This window comes from Somniosus microcephalus, chromosome 21 (assembly GCF_052327205.1).
Source record: "Somniosus microcephalus isolate GS21.2 chromosome 21, FLI_Smic_1.0, whole genome shotgun sequence".
Classification (NCBI taxonomy): domain Eukaryota; kingdom Metazoa; phylum Chordata; class Chondrichthyes; order Squaliformes; family Somniosidae; genus Somniosus; species Somniosus microcephalus.
The window spans coordinates 57,220,806-57,234,942 of NC_141007.1; the positions used below are offsets into that span (position 1 = coordinate 57,220,806).

The 14,137-nt window shown below is 42.0% G+C and overlaps 1 pseudogene across 1 annotated transcript; it reads left to right on the forward strand.

Moving 5' to 3' along the window:
- The first annotated feature begins 2,355 nt into the window (after positions 1-2,355).
- LOC147102842 (uncharacterized) lies at positions 2,356-13,081 on the forward strand (annotated as a pseudogene). The gene is made up of 4 exons (XR_015073127.1): positions 2,356-2,582; positions 7,263-7,404; positions 8,886-9,026; positions 11,613-13,081. The product of XR_015073127.1 is annotated as an uncharacterized LOC147102842 (transcript).
- The last annotated feature ends 1,056 nt before the right edge of the window (positions 13,082-14,137 follow it).

Genomic DNA, 14,137 nt, shown 5'->3' on the forward strand with positions numbered 1-14,137 from the left:
ATCCCTCTATGGCCTCGCTCCTCCCTATCTCTGTAATCTTCTCCAGCCCTACAACCCTCTGAGATATCTGCGCTTCTCCAATTCCGGCCTCTTTAGTATCCTGATTTTAATCGCTCCACCATTGGTGGCCGTACCTTCAGCTGCCAAGGCCCTAAGCTCTGGAATTCCCTCCCTAAACCTCTCCGCCTCTCTACAGGAAACTTTCTGGTATCCGGCACGGACGGGACCGACGTGGTGCCGGTTCATCAACAATTCCGGATAACTGAACGCTATCGTAAAAGATACGGAGCTCAGAGCTCCGTATAAAGCAACAAACCCTGTTGAACAGCTTCAAAACAATCGGCACAAGGTGCAAGCGTCTCTGTAGCTTAGCAACAGCTTCAGCTACACCCTTGCACAGCAACAAATGGAGTAAAAAAAGTAATAAAAGTAAAAAAAGTTACCTGAACCGACTCCTGAATTTTGCCGGTGGATAGAGCGTTCCGGTTATTTAGGGGCCGGTTAATTGAAAGTTTCCTGTACCTCTCTTTCCTCCTTTAAGATGCTCCTTAAAACCTACCTCTATGACCAAGCTTTTAGTCATCTGCCTTAATATCTCCTTATGTGGCTCGGAGTCAAATTCTGTTTGATAATACTCCTGTGAAGCACCTTGGGACATTTTACTACGTTAAAGGCGCTATATAAATACAAGTTGTTATTGAATGGTGTGATCAACAGTGTGAAATGCTGCAGATATGTCAAGGAGGGATAAACAATATTGTAGCACACAAGTTACAAAAAACAAAGTAGCTTCACTCTGTACGATCTCATATCCCTACATACAGCTGCTGCACTGAGGTCTTCCTTGTTATAGGTGGCACTCTATATGAAAGCTACAGTTGTTTGTGCTACAGTAAGGGCCAATCATTAAAATATTACAACTCCCTGCACTCTCTAGGATAAAGGGAAATTCTGGATTGGATTCGAAGACTATACAAAACAGACTATGAAAGCGTGTGTGAAAGCAGTTCATTATGTGTGCAAGAGTGTGACACTAGTCCCATTGTGTGAGTCTTATTGGGTGTGGCGGGCTGTGAATTCCGTTAATAGTATCATAGAAATTTACAGCTATTTGGTCCACTGCACACGTGCCAGCTCTTCAAATGGAGATTTCTATTCTAATTTAATTTTTACACATCATTTTAAATTATTTTTAAAATATCCAACCCCCTTTTAAATGATATTGGGGTCTCTGCTTCAATAGCTGTTTGTGGTAAAGTATTCTATGACCTGTGTGAAAAGATTTCTTCTAACTTCCCTCTTTGTTCCTTTAGTGGTCATTTTAAGTCCGTGTCCTGTTACTACCAATTTTCCAACAAGCAAAACCAATCTTTCATTGTTTTCCCTCTCAATTTTTAAAATAATATTGGAAACCTCTATTAGATCCTCTTAAATTTCCTTTCCAATGAGAAAAGCCCCATTTCTGAGCTTTACTTCATAAATATAATTCCCAGTGTTATTCTGGTGAAAGTTAGGGTGTCCAGAACTGCACATGATATTCCAACTGTAGCCTAACTAATATCTTGTGGAAATTCAACATCACTTGTTTGCTTTTATATTCAATGTCCCTGCCCCAACTCCTCCAAATCCCATTTGTCTTTTATGGCCATATAAAGATTTATGTATCTACATCCTTAGATGGTTCTGTTTCTGCACTCTAAGATTGCTTATTATGTGTGAATCCAGTTGCATTGTGAGTGTGAATGCAGTACCATTGTGTTTAAGAATGTGAGTCCACTTTCATTGAGAGTGAATGGAGTTCCATTGTGTGTGTATATATTTTACAAAGTATTTACAGCACAGAAACAGGCCATTTGGCCCAACAGTTCCACGCCAATGTTTATGCTCCACAAGAGCCTCCTCCCACCCTTCTTCATCTAACCCCATCAACATAACCTTATATTCCTTTCTCCCTCATGTGCTTATCTATCTTCCCCTTAAATGCATCTACGCTATTCGCCTCAACCACTCCCTGCGGTAGCGAGTTCCACATTCTAACCACTCTCTGAGTAAAGAAGTTTCTCCTGAATTCCCTACAGGATTTATTGGTGACTCACTCATATTTATGCCCCTTAGTTTTGGTCTTGCCCGCAAGTGTAAAATATCTCTATCAAACCTTTTCATAATCAGGTCGCCCCCTCAGTCTTCTCTTTTCCAGAGAAAAGCGCCCCAGCCTGATCACTCTTTCCTGACCAGTATAACCTCTCAGTTCTGCTATCATTCCAGTGAATGTGCCTGTCCAGTTCCACCGGGTCTGAGAATGTGTCCGTCCCATTGAGTGTGTGAACCCAGTCCTGGTGTGTGTGTGACTCCAGCTCCAGTGATTGCAGAGTGCCTGGGCTGAGGGGACGGGCTGGTCCGGTGCGGGTGTGATCCACTCCGGGACCGAGCCCGGTTCCTGTCCGGGACCGAGCCCGCTGTGGGCCCGAGGACCGTTGTGTAATCGTCGCTTTCCTGTTTAAATCTCACCTCAGTCTAACTCGGCCCGAGCGGTGGCGAAGGAAAACGGGGAGCCGGTGTGACTTCGAAGGGCCACTCTGAAGGTTTGTCTTCTTGCCTAGCCCTTGTCAATAATGTCACTCCAAAGTGTATGAAACACAAACGATGAAGACGAAACAGTATTATTGATGCAGAACGACGTGCTTCCAATATTTAGTGTTTTGTTTTATGCTTTTAGATGCACAAACTTAACAAAGAAACAAAACACAGGTTAAACAAATAAATATTGCCAGGGCTGCAACAGGCAGGTTGGAGTCGGTGACGATGCCACTTGTGTTACTTGTACTTGGGGTGAAGCTGAGTCCCTGCCAAGGTAGTACATGGTCTGTGGGAGGGGCAGATCTGTGGAACTGAATGAATGGCCTTTTCTACAGCAAAGCTTCATCACCCTTCTATGGTATTTCCTGACTTCAAATGCCCCTCAACACTAACCATACGCACAGGCCACAGTCAGGACTCTTTTCCCCCCCAATGGCTACACGGCAGTTTTCATTAACATACTGAGACCTTTCCAAACTCCCAACTTGCCCAGTTATTTGCTCTTGTTGCTAAAGCAAAATGCTGCGGATGCTGGAACTCTGAGATAAAAAGAGAAAGTGCTGGAAATACTCCGCAGGTCAGGCAGCATCTGTGGAAAGAGAAGAGCACGCGAGTTCTCCCGGTGTCCTGGCCAACATTTACCCCGCAACCAACACCTAAAGCAGATGATCTGGTTATTATCACATTGCTGTTTGTGGGAGCTTGCTGTGCGCAAATTGGCTACCGCGTTTCCTACATGACAACTGTGACTGCACTTCAAAAGTACTTCATTGGTTGTAGAGCGTTTTGGGATGCCCTGAGGTAATGAAAGACCTTTCATCAGAATTGGTAAGAAAAACTTGCATTTATACAGCGCCTTTCACGATCACTGGACGTCCCAAAAGCTTTACAGCCAATTAAGTACTTTTGAAGTGTATTCACTGTTGTAATGTAGGAAATGCGGCAGCCAATTTGCGCACAGCAAGGTCCCACAAACACCATTGTGATAATGACCAGATAATCTGTTTTAGTGATGTTGATTGAGGGATAAATATTGGCCAAGACACTGGGGATAACTCCCCTGCTCTTCTTCAAAATAGTGCCATGGGATCTTTTATGTCCACCGGAGAGAGCAGATGGGGCCTCGGTTTAACGTCTCCTCATGGTAGCTGTTGGAGATTTAACAGTTTATAAGCAAGTACAGAGCCAGGTAAAAAGGGGGGGGGTAGAGGAGGATGAAGGAAAGAACAGTCTAAGGATAAGGGGTAAGCCATTTAGGACTGAGATGAGGAATTTCTTCACCCAGAGAGTGGTAAACCTGTGGAATTCTCTACCATAGAAGGCAGTTGAGGCCAATTCATTTAATATATTGACCCAGAAATTCGGGTCACCACGGGTGAGTACGCACGGGGTACTCACCCGTAAGCCCAATGGAAGTGCCGGTTTCCTGCATGCACTGCGCATGCGCGGGAAACCAGAACTTCCGTTCCCCTGAAAGAAGGGGTTCAGAAGTCGAACGCGTGTGCAGGAGAGGCAGCGCGTGCGCATCGAACTTACGTTTTTTTTGCAGGTTTTCCCAGGAAGGTAAGTCTCCAGAAGTTAGACATTTAAAAAGCAGTCGCAAGGCCTGCTTTTTACAAGGTAAGTGGTGAATTAAAACATTTTTCCACAGGTTTATTATTTTTAAATACTTTAAAGAAAGGTAAGTTTATTTTTAGCCCCGATAGAAAATGTAATTAATTTTTTTCAAAAATTTAAATTATTGTTTAAAATAGTTATTTCATGTAATTTATAGTTTATTTTTAAAATGTGATGGTTTTTAAAAATTTATTTGAAGATTTAGTGATGTTTTGGGGCTTGTAGTATTTATAGGTTTGACAGTCTTCCTGTCAAACTTATGAATGAAGCATTCCCTGCTACCATTGGCTCTCCATGGCCCACGTGATCTCAGGGGACGCATCGAACTAACTGCGCCCCTGGGATACGCAAGCACTGCGCGCCGGCAGTTGGAGGAGGCCCAGGACCGCAATTCCATGGGGGCTCACCGCACAATGGCTAGCGCGCAAGTTAAGTGCAGGTAGGAGGCTTACTCCCGCGGGAAGCCCCCGACCCGAATTTCTGGGCCATTCAAGAAGGAGTTAGATATATTTCTTAAGGCTAAAGGAATCAAGAGATATGGGGAGAAAGCAGGGACAGGGCACTGAATTTGGATGATCAGCCATGATCTCATTGAATGGCGGAACAGGCTCGAGGGGCCGAATGGCCTACTCCTGCTCCTATCTTCTATGTTTCTATGTGGTGATAGTCTGTGATAGGGTGGAGAGCAGGAGTGGTTGAATGACCAAAGGGATGATGGTGCAAGGCAAAAGTGGATGGTAATAGGACAATAAAGAAGCAAAAGATGGGTCCAGAGGAGTTGTAAATAGTTACAGCAGAACCATTACCAGCATCTACTGCCCGAGTAAATGGGAGCGATGGTTATGATCGGAAGTTGTTGAACTCAATGTTAAGGCTGGAAGGCTATAAAGTGCCTAATTGAAAGATGAGGTGCTGCTCCTTGAGAGAGTGGCAGGGAGCCAGAGCAACCACCTACAACTTGGACCTGTGAATTGCCACCTTGGCCAGGCCCAGGAACAGACCAACAAGACGATCCTCCGAATTGCCTGCCACTTTAGATGGCCAAATATCCCGAGCGTGGGACTGAAGTGGAGCCAGAAGTTGAGAAGAAGCCACTTCGTCACTTCAAGAAGAGGCGCTGCAACCTCAAACACTTAACAAAAATGTGGAAGACGGACTCATTCAGGCCGCAAAAGTTGCAGGTGGCTTGGGAGTCCATGAGGTGTACGGTACTGCTCCATCCAACACTCTCCACCCCAGATCCTCAATGGTCTCCACAGAGGCTGCCTGGCCTGCTGAGTATTTCCAGCATTTTCAGTTTTTATTTGCACTTGAGTGTAGATTAACATGCCCAGGTTAGCCATCTAGCTGTAATTGCAGTATCTAGTGCACTGGAGAATTCACGGGATGCCCACCATATCGTTCCGAAGGTGGAAAATTGCCTGACCAATGCGTACAAGACTGAGGCTGCATAGTCAAATTTAATTAAAAGTGAAATAATATTAAAAGTGAGAATATGCATCAAAATACTAAAAGTACAATAGCCAAACTTGAGTAATTTATTACAAAAACAGGTCACTCGGGTTAATGTTTTGGATATAACCCTTCTGTAGAATATTATTGTGGCCATCTATTTGTCCAGGATTTCCAGAATTTGCAGTTTTTTTCCCATATAATTTATAAACCGTTTCAAAATAAGTAAAAAGAAACCCTGAAATACTTGTAGCTCTTTTCAGGAGCTTCTGAGTAACAATTTCAGATAGTAGGTTATGTAGGATATGATTATTCAAGAAGCCTTTAATACTCCCTTCACAGGTAGAGGCGTAAAGAATGTGAGAAAATCTGTAGGCTCTAAAATATTTTCCCCTTCGATTAAAAAGCAGATCGCTTTGAAGATTGTCCTTAGAAAACACACATCATTGCAAGCCATGTGTTAATGGTCTAAGGAAGAAGTATCAATTCAGAGCTGTTCACATACTTTCCCAGTATAATGGTCAAAATACAGGAAACTTTGTGTTATCCGGAGGCTAAATGTCCGGCAAGCTCGAGCCACCGGCAAAAATCAGGAGCCGTTTTGTTAGGTTTTTTTTCTTCTCGTGGCTTTTTTTTCTTCTCGTGGCTTTTTTTTCAACAGTCAGGCTCTGCAAAGTCTCTCTGAAGCTGTTGCTAAGCGGCAGAGACACTTCCAAGGTACAGCCGACTGTTTAGAAGCTGTTGCTAAGCAACAGTGTTTGTTACCAGATACGGAGCCGTATGCTTCAACATTAACGCTGGTTTGTCCGGCAGTTTTGAGGGAACGGCAACAGCTCGGTCCCGTCGGTGCCGGATAGCACAAAGTTTCCTGTAATGAATATCGCCTCTTGTTCATATCCTGCCAGTATAATGGTTCAGTATTCAGGAGAGGTTTTTCTGTGCTGGATAGAGTCACCTGCGTCACTGTGTGTTAATCCACATATATAAACATTTCAAATAAGCTGGTCTGAACACAGGCATTTGCTGCTTTTTTATAGACACACATCTGTGATCCTCCATTTTGAATCTTGATGAGGAAGGCTAGCTTTCATGTTAACTCTAGCTATTTGCAAAACCGTATGAAATAAAGATGCAACTCTCCCTATTTGCCACACGAACTCCAAAGGCCTTAAGTTAAATGAACCAACATTTCTGCTTGTAATTGCTATCCAGTGGCTATTGCTGGATGGGATTGGGCTTAGACCTCATGCCCCACCCACATGGGAAGAATGGCTATTTGGGTTAGGTACCAAAGGGCCTTTGATGCCCATGGAAACATAACTCAGCCCAAGTCAGTGCCTTCAGAAAGGGGGAAAAAGTTTCAGTGGATGTGAAGGAGAGGTGCCCATTTTGCTGTTGAAGAGCCTTTTCTCTGCTGAACTGAGTCTATGGATCTGATGAAATTGAAGTTTTGTATAGGAAAAGTGATTGCATTGATACTTCTCAAGATGTACTTTCTGAAACCTATCAAAGTGTGCAATGCTGGTATTTTTAACCACTGAATTTAGTTTATTTAGACAATACCATGTAGGGTATTTCATGAAATGATGTTATTTTCTGTGTATTTCTTTCTACAGAATGGAGAGTTACGAAAAATTCTGCAAAGCTCGACTTGCTCAGATTAAAGCTAAGGTTAACTTGGAAAAAAGATCTCTACCGGCAACAAACTGTGGAGGTTCTTTGATTCGGTTTCATGGCACTGCCATACTTTCACCACTGGCAAGTGATCATGGCCCTGCTATGTCTAATTTGACTTAACATGCTAAAATGTGGGAGGGGGGGAGGGAACAAAATTTAGACAGACAAGCCCTTTCAACTGAAGAAAATGAAATTGTGTAAGAATTGTATGTGCAAAATTAGTTGTGAATATTTGATGCTTGTACCACACTTAAATGTGTGTGAGTTGGAGGACCAACAGCAGTAAAAGTACATCACTCAGAAATGCTTCAAAGAGTTTCACATACAATGAATTACTTTGAAATGTAGTCATCATTATGTAGGCAGATGCAATTTCCATAAATTAAGACCACACAAACAGGAGTGAGGTGAATGAACTGACTAGATAATGTATTTTTGTTAGTGTTGATTTGAAGAAAGAACGTTGGCCAGGGCACTGGAAGAGCTTTCTAAACAGAGCCATGAGATCTTTACTGTCACTTAATCAAGCAGACAGGGCCTTGGTTCAATGTCTGCTTTGAAGCACATACCTTTAACAGTGCAGCAATCCATAGGCTAGTTTATTCACTCAAGTCCTGGTATTTATATTGTATAATTATGGGATGTGGCAGTTTTTGACACATTTAGCAACATTTGTAAAGGCAAGTCACCTGGAATTTTCCCTTCATCATTATACAGGAAACTTTGTGATATCCGGCACCGACGGGACTGGCGTGTTGCCGATCTATCAAAACTGCCGGACATACAAAGTTAATGTTGAAGCATACAGAGGTTTTCATCTCCGTATCTGACAACAAACACTGTTGCTTAGCAACAGCTTCTAAAGAGTCGGCTGCAGCTGCAAGTGTCTCTAGCTGAAGCTGTTGCTATAGCTACAGACCTTGCAGTGCCTGACTGAGGAAAAAAAAAGAACGAGAACTAAAAATACTTACAGAAAACGGCTCCTGATTTTTTCCGTTAGATCGAGTATTCCGGACATACAACCTCCGGATAAACCAAAGTTTCCTGTATTCTAACAGGGCTCATGTGACATTTGCGTTAATTTGTCAACACTTTATTAAGGATGAGGTTAAATTAGTGCTATGAATTCCATGTTTTTGGTATGCTATGTTCAGAAATGTTTATTAATATTAAATGTGCAATTTTTACTCTCAGGGTAATAGATAACAAGAACTATGAAATAAATAAAATGATTATCAATTTACTTAAAATGTTACCACAGTACTACACTCACATTTTCCTGCATGCTTTCCATAATAGCTGTTCGGCTCACCACACAGGTGAAAAGAATCCTACTATTTATATGGTCATTGTGGCTTTCTACCTAAATCACAGACTAACGACATAAAATTGAAGTTTCTTTGAAGTAACAACAAGAAAGGACAATTTTCACGGGAGTAAATGCTTTCATATTGACTGATTGATATTAAAAATGGCTCCTAAAGGTTAACATTTATTGTTATTCTGTAAGGGGAATAAAACAGGATAAAAAACATTAATTAAATCATACTGGTTCTTTCCAGCTTTCCCCAGAACAGAGGAAAGAGATACAGGATTATCAATTGAAGGCCAAGAGCTACAGTAAAACCTCAAAGAGCAAAATGCATGAAACAGAAACAAGTATGCAATTATTGGAGGTACACAAACTGCTCAACACTATGCAGGTGAGGCCTTCTTGGTTGTTTGTTATTTAAATTTAACAGGTAAACTAGCACGATAGCAAAATACTGCAGATGTTGGAAATCCAAAATAACAACAGAAAATGCTGGAAAAACTCAGCAGGCCAGGCAACATCCGTGGAGAGAAATTTGAGTTGACGTTTCGGGTCGAACCCTTCTTCAAAACTGGAAAGAAAAGAAAATAGATCGAAGGCAGGGCTGCGATCGGACAAAAGAAGTGAAAGAGACAAAAGAAGTAGAAGAGACAATAAAAGGTGTTCGAAGCCAGACGAGATAGTAATAGGCTGAGATTAGGTGTGAAGTGTACTGGCAGGGCAAGAGATACTTTTGTCCGATCGCAGCCCTGCCTTCGATCTATTTTCTTTTCTTTCCAGTTTTGAAGAAGGGTTCGACCCGAAACATCAACTCAAATTTCTCTCCACGGATGTTGCCTGACCTGCTGAGTTTTTCCAGCATTTTCTGTTGTTTTAACAGGTAAACTGTTTGTTTAGCACATGTGGTAAACCACTGTTTGTATTCCTGTTTGTCCTGTTTGTATTCCACTGTGTACATGCCTGGACATGCCTCGGCTGACTCCTCCCACAGGTCCTAGTATAAAGGTGACTGCTCCCCAGCCCTTGGTATCCTGGACCGGTCGACCACTCGAGGCAGACCTCCATTCTGTTGTTAATAAAAGCCTTTAGTTACTCTTCTAACTCTCAGTCTTTTATGAGTAATTGATAGCGCATCAGCACAGTACTGCAAGGTTCAGTTGTTTGTACTCCAGGGAACCTGCCAGGCTATCTGCATAAGAAAGAAAAGACTTGCATTTGTATAGCGCACTTTGACGTCCCAAAGCGCTTTACAGCCAGTGACGTGTAGTCACTGTTGTAATGTAGGAAACATGGGAGCCAATTTGCACACAAAGCAATGATGTCGATTGAGGGATAAATATTGGGCAGGACACAGGGGATAACTCCCCTGCTCGAAATAATGCCATGGGATCTTTTACATCTACCTGAAAGAACAGACAGGGCCTCAGTTTGATGTCTCATCCGAAAGACGGCACCTCTGACAGTGCAACACTCCATTAGTACTGCACTTGAGTGTCAACCTAGATTTTTGTGCTCAAGTCCCTGGAGTGGGATTTGAACCCACAACCTCCTGACTCAGAGGCAAGAGTGCTACCAACTGAGCCACAGCTAACCATAAGGTTAGCAGGGACAAAACACTGATGGCTGGGTGCTGCTGTATACTCTGCCAGCATAGTTCTAAAGGGGGTCTGTACTGTAATTTCTAGATTGTAAGTATAGTTTAAAAAATATCGTGACAAATTTCAAAAATGAAATAACAGAAGCGACTACATAGACCCCCAGTATCACCTGCAGTCTAGCTCCTATTAAAGTTAATGGAGCCACTCTGCGATACGTGCTGATGTACTCTGGAGTGGCTGAGAAGGGAGCTGGAGATGTGAAATGTTAATCTGCACAAGAGTAAAAATAACAAAATCAAAGATTGACATGAATCTTGTCATTCATGGGAAATGACTTATGAAATAATACTGGGCGGCCTGCTGGTGGCGCTGTCCAGGGAGAGTATAAATACTCAGGCATGGGCCCAGCTTGCTCAGGACATTCTTTAACAGGAACTAGCGAAGGACACAACTAGATCACCATGTTGAAAAACAGTTGATTAAAGCCTTGTTTAATACTCAGGCCAAGTGCCTAGTAGTTTTCTTACGTCAAAGATATTTTCCAAAAAGTTTATAAGCTGTCAGCCTTGGCTCAGTGGTAACACTCGCCTCTGAGTCAGAAGATTGTGGGTTCAATCCCCACTCCAGAAACTTGGCTACATAATCAGGGATGATGCTCCAGTACAGTACTAATTGAGTGCTGCACTGTTGGAGATCTTTGGATGAGACATTAAACTGAGGACCCCTCTGCCCTCTCATGTGGAGATAAAAGATCCCATGGCACTAATCAAAGAAGAGCAGGGGAGTTCTCCCGATGTCCAGGCCAACATTTACCCCTCAGCCAACACCAGCAAAAACAGATTATCTGGTCATTTATCTTGTTGTTCATGGGACCTTGCTGTCTGCAAATTGGCTGCAGCATTTCCCTACATTGGCAGAATGAGTATACTTTCAAAAAGTATTTCATTGACTGTGAAGCCAGTTGGGACATCTTGAGGTCATGAAAGGCACTTTCTTTTTGTAAAAGTGAGTTGGAGAGGCTTTTGTAAAGAATATACTCCCCACCCAACCCTCTCCCTGATTTCCATTCCCCTTTCTGTACACTAATATACTTGACTTTTTTAAACTGCTTTTGTTATCATTTATTTAAAAATAATTGACACCAAATCAGTACTTGGAATCTAAAGTCTGCAGTAGAAACTCTCTTAGAGTATATTATAAAAATACATCTTGTAATCTGTTCTGGAAAGGACAATTTTATGGTCCCTCAGTGAATGAGGGCGTCATTGGCAATGGTACATAGCAGGTCCTAGAAGAGCACTGTTCTAGTTGGGAGCTATGATATGTGAATATATCAATAATTCTATAATCCTAGACTGGTTTTCAATTGTTTGTTATAGCTAATCAAAGTGCCAGCAATTCAGGAGACTCTAGAAGATTATTCATTTCTAATGTTGCCCAACATGCCTGTGAATACTGACCCTGTTAAAGAGATGAACAGTGGATGCATAGAGGAGTGGAACACCACAACCAATACAACCACTATGCACAAAACCTCACTTGGACACAGTGAACCTCTCATATTTGAGCCTACTATTGCACAGATGTCTAATAAGATTGAAGAAACATACACGACAAGCCTTGTGACAGATCATGTGCCTGTAATAGTGACCTCTGATTTGATTAATGAAAAATCTGGTATTTCAAATTACCAGGCTGGTTCTTCCTGCTTGGGTCTTGTGGCAAGTGATAATACAAGGGCCAATAGTCACATCAATAATGGTCCTAAATCAGATGACTTTCAAAATGCAGCTGTTCATGCTCTTCAAAACTTTACTGTGCATAAAATAATTGCTACAACAAAGCACAATGCAATCAATTCTACCAATAAACAAGTGAATTTATGTGAAGTTGGGAGTGATGGCTCTATAGTAGTATCCACAGGAGATAAAACCAGTGGCAGTAACTCGGAACACTTCCATCATCCTACTGATGAGACCAATATGAGTCAGAATTCGTCTCCTGACACCGCTGCACTAAGCCTACAGAGCCTATTGAAAAAATCAAGGGAGTATCGAGATAGGCAGAGACAACTAAAGCTGCTGAATAGCTTACAGTTCAAAGGGCAAGACGAAAACCTTTCTGACAAGGAAAATGATTTGGATGCAACTAAAGATAGCAAAAATACCAGGGGGAAAAGAAATGATTCAGGAAAAACCAAGCTACCTAACACATTGTTAAACCCTGACCCAGCTCTGCCTTCTGGTTTCTCGCCATGTTCCCATACTTTTTCTGAACGCAACCAAACTTTCATAGCCAGCGATGTGAACACAGAAAAGACGAATAAAGCACTACACAAGTGTCAAATCTCGCCTAAGGAGAATAAAGGTACCAAAATAGATGAGGTGGATCCAAAGAATATCTTCAAGTTCTCAAAGCCATTTAAAGTGATGAATAAACATTACTGCTCCAAGAGAAGTCCAGTACATTCAAACTCTGGGGGACAAGTATCCCAGTGCCAGGAGGGAGGCAACGATGTGAACAGGTCAGCAAAAAGTCAAAATAGAGGCTTCATGGTACCCAACTTAGCACTGAGCAAAAGTCCAGTATTTTCAAAAAAGTGGACCTGTCCATCACAAAAGCTGCTAGTAAATGCTCCAATCAGTGTAGATAGTGAAATGATTGAACAACAGGAGAAGGAAAGTAGTTCAGACACACCAGGAGACCAACCAAAAATCAACCGAGCTCAAACACAATGTATTACTGAACTGGAGGTGAACGTGGCCAGTCTGAAAGCTCTGAGAGCAGGTTTGCAAACTACATTAACTTCACCCTGTGAAGTAACAATAAATGAGCAGTTGCTGAATAATGAAGCAACTCCACTGGAGAGAAACAGTGACTCTTTGAGCATCAAGTGCACACAGGAAGATAATGAAACTGCTGACATTGCAGTAGCTGACTTACACTGGAATAAAGGACATAATGATCTACGGTTTCTATCACATGAAAATTCTATCCCACAGACTGTTAATAGTGCCCCTGCTGCATTTCATGCCAGTAAATTACAGTCCTTTGTGACACAAAAGATGCAATGCCCCAGCCAACAGTTATTTGTACAGAATGCTCCCATAACATCAACGCCTCTGATGGCAAATCTGAAGTCCACCATTCATACGACAGCAGACAGAATTGCACAAAACCAAACTATTAACAAGTCCTTTGATGTGGAATTCCCATCTCCACTTTGGACGCAGGATTTTAAGTTGAAGCAGGAGATGGATAATTCAAAAATCTCAGCCACTCCAGAACTTGGACTGAACGTGTTGGACTACAGAGTGAAAAGGAAATTAATCATGAATACTGCCAGTGATGGACAGGAATAGCAGCCTGTTGCTGTGACTGGTTCCTCCAGGATATCTTTTCATTTACATAACGCGAGTCCGGATTGAGAAGAAGAACTTCAGTCACTTGGTAAGTAGGAGGCATATAATCTACTCACGTCGAAGCAATTATGACATTCTTAAATAAAACATGCATGATCTTACATTTCTCTGAGATATAAATGTTTTTTTCTCAGCTATTTAAGGTAAATATTGTATTTTTAATATATAATCAGGCTGTTAAATTATTATTTACAAATCATCACAATTCCCGAGTGTAACTAAGTGATTTTCAACAACTTCAGTTGTAGAAGCGCAGACATCAATGTTTCTTTAATCCACAGAAAACTACTTGCATTGACATTAGGTGAGGACAAGATCAGGCTTGGTTGAGATATTCCATTTATCACCTCCGCTCCCATTTTGGGTAAATTCAGCAGTTCTACATTCCCAGCAGGGAGTCACGCAGGAAGAGAGTGCAGTTCAGAGATCGTGCTACAACACTGCAGCCTGATTCTCCAACCTATGTCCCCTTTGAATGAAGT